Source organism: Megalobrama amblycephala, linkage group LG19, assembly GCF_018812025.1.
Source record: "Megalobrama amblycephala isolate DHTTF-2021 linkage group LG19, ASM1881202v1, whole genome shotgun sequence".
Lineage (NCBI taxonomy): Eukaryota > Metazoa > Chordata > Actinopteri > Cypriniformes > Xenocyprididae > Megalobrama > Megalobrama amblycephala.
The window spans coordinates 6,970,712-6,980,690 of NC_063062.1; the positions used below are offsets into that span (position 1 = coordinate 6,970,712).

Here is a 9,979-nt window from a genome sequence, read left to right on the forward strand (position 1 = left end):
GTCATCCAAGATGTTCATGTCTTTCTTTCGTCAGTCGAAAAGGAATGAAGGTTTTTGAGGAAAACATTCCAGGATTATTCTCCTTACAGTGGATTTCAATGGCTACCAACAGATTGAAGGTCAAAATTACAGTTTCAGTGCAGCTTCAAGGGCTTTAAACGATACCAGATGAGTAATAAGGGTCTTATCTAGCGAATCGATCGGTCATTTTCGGAAAAAATACAACCGTTTATGCGTTATAAACAAAATATCGCCTTGAACGTACTTTCCGCTTCCGCATTCTTCATAATGCTTACGCTGAATGTCCTACGCCTTCCCTATTCAAGTTATGGAAAAAAACTAAACTGGTGCCGCGTTCGTTCCGTAAGTAGAATAGGGAAGTCGTAGAACATTCAGCGTACGCGTTATGAAGAATGCGGAAGCGGAAAGTACGTTCAAAGCGATATTTTGTTTATAAAGCATAAACGGTTGTATTTTTTTCGAAAATGACCGATCGATTCGCTAGATAAGACCCTTATTACTCATCTGGTATCGTTTAAAGCCCTTGAAGCTGCACTGAAACTGTAATTTTGACCTTCAATCTGTTGGTAGCCATTGAAATCCACTGTAAGGAGAAAAATCCTGGAATGTTTTCCTCAAAAACCTTCATTTCTTTTCGACTGACAAAAGAAAGACATGAACATCTTGGATGACATGGGGGTGAGTAAATTTATCAGGAAAAGTGTATTTAAAAGTGGACTAATCCTTTAACAATTTCATGTTTAGTTTGATGCATTACTTGTCATTTCTTTGTAATTGTTTGTGAAATTTACTCACAACTTCGAAGTGAAAATGTCACGGTCACGCCAGGCTCAGTCACAGACACTACCTGCAATGAAAAGAAACACAAGTTATCCACCAGCATTCACTCAGTAACTGTTTATGTGCCATTTACTCACATGAACTCTACAATTCATCCATCTGTTTAATAAACAACTGTTTTATATCCTGACAGATAATTGTTTCTACACCAAACTTTTTTTTTTTCAGTATAGGACGAGAATGCTTCTGCCACATAAACCTGTTGGCAAAATCCTCAAGGGACAATATAATGTGATAAAACAAATGCAATAACATTAGTGAAATACTGATTGCATAATTGGATCACAGTCTGTCCCATTGATGTGACTAGACCTTGGACAATTAGTTTTCCAATATGTAGAACAATTAAGAGAACAGTAATCAGTTTTAGCTCTCTCTCTCTCCTATACTCTGCTCTTAAAAGGATGAAATGAACACATTTCTCCCAGTCTGCTAGCTTTTATGTCATATAGGGTTTACAAATAACAAAATCATAAAACAATACAAATGGTTTCTATTTAAATATTCTTTTTCGAATATTACTTTTCATGCAATGTGGAATGTAGCTGTCTGTGAATGTAAACAATCTGCAAAGTTGTGAATCAGAAAGTGTACGATAAATAAAGTTATTGTCTCTCAAAAGAAAGAATCGACTCTGAACTGCTTAAGAATTGTTAGGAATTTGAATCTCACTTCCGTGACGGCTACACATCACTGGGTAACACATTTGCCTAATGCCCGCCTATGGTATTCATTGGCTGCCCGCAAACAACGTCAACTTTGAGCCGCCCTCAAACGTTGTAGCTGGTTCATGTTGTATACATGTCGAGAAGATGCTGTTTTCTGCTCTGCAAAAGCAAATTCTCTTTGTAAACACTTCCAAAGGATGAGGATATGAAGAGTCAGTGATTAAAATTACCACAGTCATACAACAGCAGAATAACATTTTCACGATTGCTTCTCAAATCTCCATGAGTTATAAATGGGATTTACAAAATGCTTATCTATTAAAGATGGGACAGTACCGACTTTATTTGGACCAAACTTGCTCCTAAGAATCACAGCCTGTAAGTACAATTAATTATTGATGTATATATTTTCTACTGGGTGTTCAAATTACGTAGTTTCGTGTTTTATATTGTGTAGGTCTCCAGCTATAACTGGCTAACTCACGTTATTACTGTCTTACTGAAATACTTCTGCAAATCATCTGTGGCTTACTAATACCCTAAATTGTGTCCATTCATGCAGATTGTCTGTCGTTCTTATAACTCTAAGTAATGATAAAGGATGGAGCAAGATTTAATGTTACATCAGTAGTTAGTGCTCGGCTAACGTTAGCACTATTATTGATACAGTTAAATGATACAGTTCCCTCATGTGCACCGCAATAAATTAGAAATATACAAGTCGGTTTGTTAATGGACATATACTTGTTAATGCTGATGGTGAGGAATTACATTTGCAACATCTCATGATGAACATCAAACTAAGTAGCGTATCACTGAGAAAGTTCCTGCTCAAGTCGTCCTTGCGATGGAGATTCGGGTTGATTGGTACTTCCTATATTTCATCACCAGACTCGTGGTCGGATTGATATGGTAAAATCGATGCCATCGCTACTGTCTTTACGGTATGTACAAATGCTGCTGAGCTCTGGAAGTCTCTGGACCAGAACTGAAGTTCTGTTATGTTAATGGCAGTTTCACTTCAACAGGCGCTGTAAGCGGCAGACCAGAATGAGAATGAGCCATCTGGCCAATCAGAGCAGAGCAGGCTCGCGGAAAGGAGAAATTTAGAGAGACTGAAGCATCAGATGAGTTGTTTAAGAATCACTGACAAATGTGGTGATGTGCAATGCATATTATGAGAAAATGAAAGCATTTTTGACCTTTGATGCATGTAAACATGTTATAGGAGAGCTCCAAAACAAAATTAAGAACCTTTAAAATAGCATAATAGGGGCACTTTAATTCCCGTGGTGGGAAAAAAAATAAATTAAAAATACTGAATTAATGTGTGTTTATGCTGTTGTCACTTGAAGTTGAAGTGTCTCAAGTAATTAATTGAGAAAACTGTTTTGTTTCACATTATGTTATTCTGTTGAAGACTATAGTGCTGTTTGTTTACTGCTGTTGTGTTTCCCCCCCCTGTGGTTATTATTTCAACACAGCTGTGTTTTCTCAATAAAGAGATTCCATCTTGCACTAATTGTTTTAGCTTTAATGGATAAGGAGCAAAAAAAAAAAAAACTTTTATATATCCACATATCTAAACACCACACATATGCCTATCATTTTCCAGACCTCTTTGTAGAGTTGCCTTCATTTTTCTCAGCATGAACAGATGAACTCAGTGGATGCGAGTCCTTGTTTCGGAATACCGAACCGAGCACACAGGACTAATCTGTCCTCGCCTCATTTTCTCCCTAATGAGATGAAGATCAAAGATGATAGAGGTTCCAAAACAAACAGCTGGCTCTATATCAACACAGAACCCAATCAATTTCCACACATCCTGGGCCTAAAATGAAAACACTCAGATAAGCGATTTATAATAAAGAGAATCATAATTAGGAAAGGGGCTTCGCAAATTCGGTGTGAACTTAGCTTGACGGCTTCAATCAGATCTTGGAAGATGACTGTGAGGTCTGCCTCTGGTAGAATCAAACCATTTGTGTGTGTGTGTGTGTGTGTGTGTTGTGAGACGTTACGAAAACCCTTTGAAGAAAAGATACAGCGCATGTAGATACTTTTGCCCAAAATCAAAGAAAAGTCTGTTAAGTTCATTAAGCTATCTAAATAAAATGCTAGAAAACATCAATTTATGATTCTAGGAATGGTATTCCAAGTGCAAAAGTAGTGAGGCCATGTACACTTGAATACTAGATGGGCTTTTCTTCAGTAAAGGCAGTTGTATTATGTGTCTCAGATAGAGAACAGGTTGCAAAGCAGGTGATCCGTATATACGCTTTGGATCGGTGGAGAAATCTGCTGGCTCTGTAGGCAGACGCCACAATGCTGACACTTTTTGTGAAAAAATTGTGTTGCTGGCATTAAATTCACTGGGGAAGTATTCAAGTCCTAGTGACAAGTAGGTCACTATGACAACCGCATTGGCAAAGCTATGCTGTGCTTATTTAAAACAGGCATGTAAAATACATTCTAAATTCAGCTGTATATCTTTTGAGACCTCAGAGCCTTCATTTTTAATCATTTTTAAGTGAATTAAAAATATATATTTTAAAAGTGTTTTATGCTCACCAAGGCTACATTTATTTGATGATTTTTTTTTTTTTTTTTTTTTGTGGAAACTGTGATACTTTTTTTTCAGGATACTTTGATGAATAGAAAGTTAAAAAGAACACTGATTTTGAATACATATTTATTTATTTGTCATTTTTTATAAATGTAATGCTTCCTTGCATAAAAAAGTCTTCACTTACCCCAAACTTTTAAAAATTGTATAGTGTAAATAAATATTATAAAAAAAATTATGCAGTTAATCAAATCTTTTTTTTTTTTTTTTGAATCGTTGCCTGCTCATGTTTTATTTAATTTTATTTATTTAATCAATATCAAAAAAATCATCATCAGCTTTCTTTGCTATCGCAAATGTGTTTGATAAACACACTGTCACAGCCAGAAAAGACAAACGTATTATACGAGTTAAGAGTCCAACTAATGGAAACACCAATCACCAGTATGGTGACTTCAAATGAAAAAACATGAGCGTTAAACTTTTGTTAATTTTTAATAAGAGCTTCTGTAGATGAATGACAGAAATAAAGTCAATCTGGTTAGTAATATGTCAAGTTGTAATGCTGTTTGTGGAGTTGTTTAATACTCGTCTACTGAGATCTGGGGAGATTTAATGTCTTTTTTTTTAATCTTCAGTTGATTTCATCTAAGGCTGTGGCTGAAGTCAGTTGTAGCTCTTGTGCTTCCGTTTGTCTCTTTTTTCTGTTCTCTTCTTTCCTTCAGTGATTCTGCTTGTTAACAGGCTTGTTAATACTAAGACGATTCTATAATAATATCTAAAAATTTTGTGGCTCAGATAAGGTAAATATTGAATTTACCTTGGCATAGTTAAATAACAAGAGTTCAGTACATGAAAATGACATACAGCGAGTCTCAAACTCCATTGTTTCCTCCTTCTTATGTAAATCTTATTTGTTTAAAAGACCTCCGAAGAACAGGCGAATCTCAACATAACACCGACTGTTACGTAACAACGGGTGTACGCCCCCAATATTTGCATATGCCAGCCCATGATTGAGGCATTACACAAGGGCAGCCAGTATTAACGTCTGGATGTGCACAGCTGAATCATCAGACTAGGTAAGCAAGCAAGGACAATAGCGAAAAATGGCAGATGTAGCAATAATAACTGACAGGATCCATGATAACATGATATTTTTAGTGATATTTGTAAATTGTCTTTCTAAATGTTTCATTAGCATGTTGCTAATGTACTGTTAAATGTGGTTAAAGTTACCATTGTTTATTACTGTATTCACGGAGACAAGAGCAGTCATTTTCATTATTAAACACTTGCAGTCTGTATAATTCACAAACACAACTCTCCAACAGTGTGTAATGTTAGCTTTAGCCACGGAGCAAAACCTCAAACTCATTCAGAATCAAATGTAAACATCCAAATAAATACAATACTCACATAATCCGACGCATGCATGCAGTATGCATGACGAACACTTTGTAAAGATCTATTTTGAGGGTTATATTAGCTGTGTAAACTTTGTTCATGCACTGTTTAAGGCAAGCGCGAGCTCCGGGGGCGGAGAGCGCAAGCATTTAAAGGGGCCGCAGCATGAATCGGCGCATTTCTAATTATGCCCCAAAATAGGCAGTTAAAAAAATTAATTCAAAAAAATCTATGGGGTATTTTGAGCTGAAACTTCACAGACACATTCAGGGGACACCTTAGACTTATATTACATCTTGTAAAAAAAACGTTCGATGGCACCTTTAACTGTTATGCTGCCTCAGAAGTCTGAAATCAGTTTCATTAGGTACCTTCATGAGCAAACGCTGCCTACAAAATCATTGTCTGATAAGGAAGCGAGGCAACACGTCAGCTGCCTAAGTTTTTGGACACAGCCTCTGTGTATTTAAGCCCTTAGTTTTTGCTCTTCAGTGCTCGGTCTCGTTTATGTTCTTGTGGTTGTGTTATTCTGTCGATCTCCTGCATGTTACGTTTTGGATTTGTTCATTAAAGAATGTTTTTGTTGACCTCCTTTGTCACTGTGCGCTTTACTACAGCCACAATGTTACAATTTAACGCTGCTTTGGGATGTATCTTAATCTTTTAAGGTAACGCCACGACCTGACTTTTCCTTTCACCTGTGCTCAGAGCCATCAAACAGATTTGACTCAGAGATCTACTGTGGCGATGGTTACCTCAGGTTTTCTGCCTGACTCAAAAGGGCTAAAGGCAGACTGTATTATTGAAGAGAGTGCTGTTCTTTTCTCAGGTTTGCTCTGCAGTGGCCCATTTCTCATGGATCATTAAATATGAATCCCACCCCATCAAAGTGTAAAAAGAGGAAAAGATTCATACATACATACCAAAATAGACTGACGGGGGAAAGAGAGAGAAAGTGAGAATAACCAAATGCTATATTCATCACATCTTTTCTTTAGACTTATGAGATCTCCGGTCCGATTTTAAATCCAATATACGCGTCTGCATGTCTAAAAAGTTTGGATCAGCTCCAGCACTGCAGGGTAACACCAGCTGTAGAGATATTTTTCTGTTCAATCCTCAGCCCTCTCTGAAACACCATTAACCAGGGCCAGATGCCTAGTGCTAAATATGTCAAATACATCACAATGTCAATGCCACAAGGTAACACTCCAATGTGGCCACACACACACAGCTTACATACAGACCCACAAACTGCTAAACATGACACAACAGCAGTCTAATTAACCTAAGAGTAACATGCCACCTGGACTCCTTCCATTAAACTGCACACAACACACAATCTTACACACATGTGCACTGATGCAAACAGCACTTGAGCTTGCGATGAGCTTGCATTCTGTCTATGACTGTGTTCCAAAGCCTAGTGAGCCACCTCCTCGCCGTCTAATTCCTACATAGGCAACTGTTTCCTACAGCCCCATTAACACTAAAAGCGTTCCTGCTGCTGGATGTCTGAACATTATTTTGGCAATAAAGTAATGGCTGCTAATAATTTGGCTTTGCCATAAATTACATTTTATTTTATTTTTTAAAATAGAAAACAGTAAACTTTCAATAAAATATTACTATTTTGACTGCATTTTTTTTTTTTTTTTTTTTTTTTTTGCAGCCTTGGTTCTTTCAACAACATAAACTAAACCTAGTATGTATATATTATAAATGTATAATATAATTATATTATGTAACATAAAAATATTTAATATATACGGAAGAGGATTAGGGCCAAGCAATAATAAAAATAAAAAAACATCTCGAGATTAAAGTTGTTAAATTTCGAGAAAAAAGTCGAAATAAAATGTTGAGAATAAACTCGTTAAATTACGAGAAAAAAACTCATTACATTTCGAGAAAAAAGTCGAGATAAAATGTTGAGAATAAACTCATTAAATTACGAGAAAAAAGTCATTAAATTACGAGAATAAATTCGTTAAATTATGAGAAAAATGTTGTTAAATTTCGTGAAAAAAATCGAGATAAAATGTTGAGAATAAAGTCATTAAATTACGAGAAAAAAGTCGTTAAATTACGAGAACAAATTCGTTAAATTATGAGAAAAAACTCGTTAAATTTTGAGAAAAAAGTCGAGATAAAATGTTGAGAATAAAGTCATTAAATTACGAGAAAAAAGTCGTTAAATTACGAGAACAAATTCGTTAAATTATGAGAAAAATGTTGTTAAATTTCAAGAAAAAAGGTTGAGATAAAATGTTGAGAATAAAGTCATTAAAACGAGAAAAAAGTCGTTAAATTACGAGAAAAAATTCGTTAAATTATGAGAAAAAACTCGTTACATTTCGAGAAAAAAGTCGAGATAAAATGTTGAGAATAAAGTCATTAAATTACGAGAAAAAAGTCGTTAAATTACGAGAACAAATTCGTTAAATTATGAGAAAAATGTTAAATTTCGAGAAAAAAGTTGAGATAAAATGTTGAGAATAAAGTCATTAAATGATGAGAAAAAAGTCGTTAAATTACGAGAACAAATTCGTAAAAATTTTTCTCGTAATTTAATGACTTTATTCTCAACATTTTATCTTGACTTTTTTTCTCGAAATTTAACAACTTTTTTTCTCATAATTTAATGAATTTGTTCTCATAATCTAATGACTTTTTTCTCGTAATTTAATTACTTTATTCTCAACATTTTATCTCAACTTTTTTCTCGACGCTTAACGCGTTTTTTCTCGTAATTTAACGAGTTTATTCTCAACATTTTATCTCGACTTTTTTCTTGAAATTTAACGAGTTTTTTCTCGTAATTTAACGAGTTTATTCTCAACATTTTATCTCGACTTTTTTCTTGAAATTTAACGAGTTTTTTCTCGTAATTTAACGAGTTTATTCTCAACATTTTATTTTGACTTTTTTCTCAAATTTTAACGATTTTTTTCTCGAAATTTAACAACTTTAATCTCGAGATGGTTTTATTTTTTTATTATTGCTTGGCCCTAATCCTCTTCCATAAATATATAATATATTAATTTAATATAATTAATAATCAATTGTAATTATGTATTTTTGTTTGAATGAATTATACATATATTTTTATATTCAACATTTCTCTTGCTTTGTCTAGCGTCTTGTATTTTTTCAGAGCTTGTCGCAATACATTCCGGGATTGCCATCTCTGCAAAGGATACATGCATTGCTACTTTAGAATTTGGCCAAAAAAAGCTATCTTAGAAGGTAAATACCTTTTGGAAAGCACTCGTATCAAGGATGTTCTTATGATGCCTTGAAATGCTGGCAGCTCACTAGTTTTGGAACAGAGCACATGTCTATGGGTGGAAAATACTAGACCAGACGGCTTTTAAATCACACGCACTCAGCTAGCCTATCTGTCTCCTCCTTCATGGACTCAGATTAGTCAGTGTCAAAGTGGCTCTATGCTCTGTACCGTCAGATTAAATATATGCTAGAAACGGAGAGACAATGATATTTCTCAGTCACAGCTGGGCATAGGTTATGGGGCAAATATGGATGCCATCCACTCTGCCAAGACTTTCTAGGTGACAATTATCCTCTTGTACTGAGTGGATGTGCATTGTGTGTAATGGCTCCTGCATTTCGAGTATACAGCACCATAATGCAACATCTTGTGGAATAGTTCAATTTCTGATCACACTGATGCATTTGTCATGACATGCCATGTTAAAAACAAAGCTTTTAAGATGTTTCTTTTATCTTTAAAGCACTGTACCCACTCCTGCTTGCCAAAGAAACAGATAAACCAATGAAAACTCCATTTAAAAGCACAGAGAATGCAAATATGAAAGTGCAACACTGCTGCAGTAGCTCAAAGGGAAGTGAAGAGTCAATTACTGCAAACAAGAGCAGTGAAAGGGTGTTCCTCAAAAGTGCCTCACATTTCACTTTATTAGAAACAAAACATCGCTAATGAGCTGAATTTTTATTTGAGTTTTGTGACGGTTGATTGCACATAATACAGAAACATCACGAGAAAGCACAGAGGATACAAAATACTTCTAGAACAAACTGCTGCAACTCAGAACTTTCGCTTACTCACTAATTAAGTGTCGCAACAACCTTGCTGACACTGTGAATATGTAAATGTTCTTGTTTAGTACCATGCATGGACTAGATTTGTCAAAAACAGAATGTTCAATAAGCACTGCCTTAGTTTTCCAAAATCCAATTCCGAGAGCATTTATTTAAAGAGGACCTATTATGCAGTTTTACATTTTCAACTTCTTTAGTTTGTAATGTTGCTGTTTGAGCATGAAAAAGGTCTACAAAGTTGCAAAGCACAAAATACTCTCCAAATGGAGTTGCACTGTTTCTGTACTCCCTGAAACACCTTGATCTTGAGATTTCTTCTGGAAATGTGCACATCACAATATTCCTCATTTAAATAATTTCCAGCCAGGGCATACACCTTTATGAAAAAAAA

At 35.2% G+C, this 9,979-nt stretch overlaps 1 long non-coding RNA gene across 1 annotated transcript; it reads left to right on the forward strand.

The window, feature by feature from the left end:
- Window positions 1-1,537: 1,537 nt before the first annotated feature.
- LOC125254672 lies at window positions 1,538-3,453 on the forward strand. The gene is made up of 3 exons (XR_007181717.1): window positions 1,538-1,907; window positions 2,421-2,473; window positions 2,558-3,453. It is a non-coding gene; the product is annotated as an uncharacterized LOC125254672 (long non-coding RNA).
- Window positions 3,454-9,979: the final 6,526 nt, after the last annotated feature.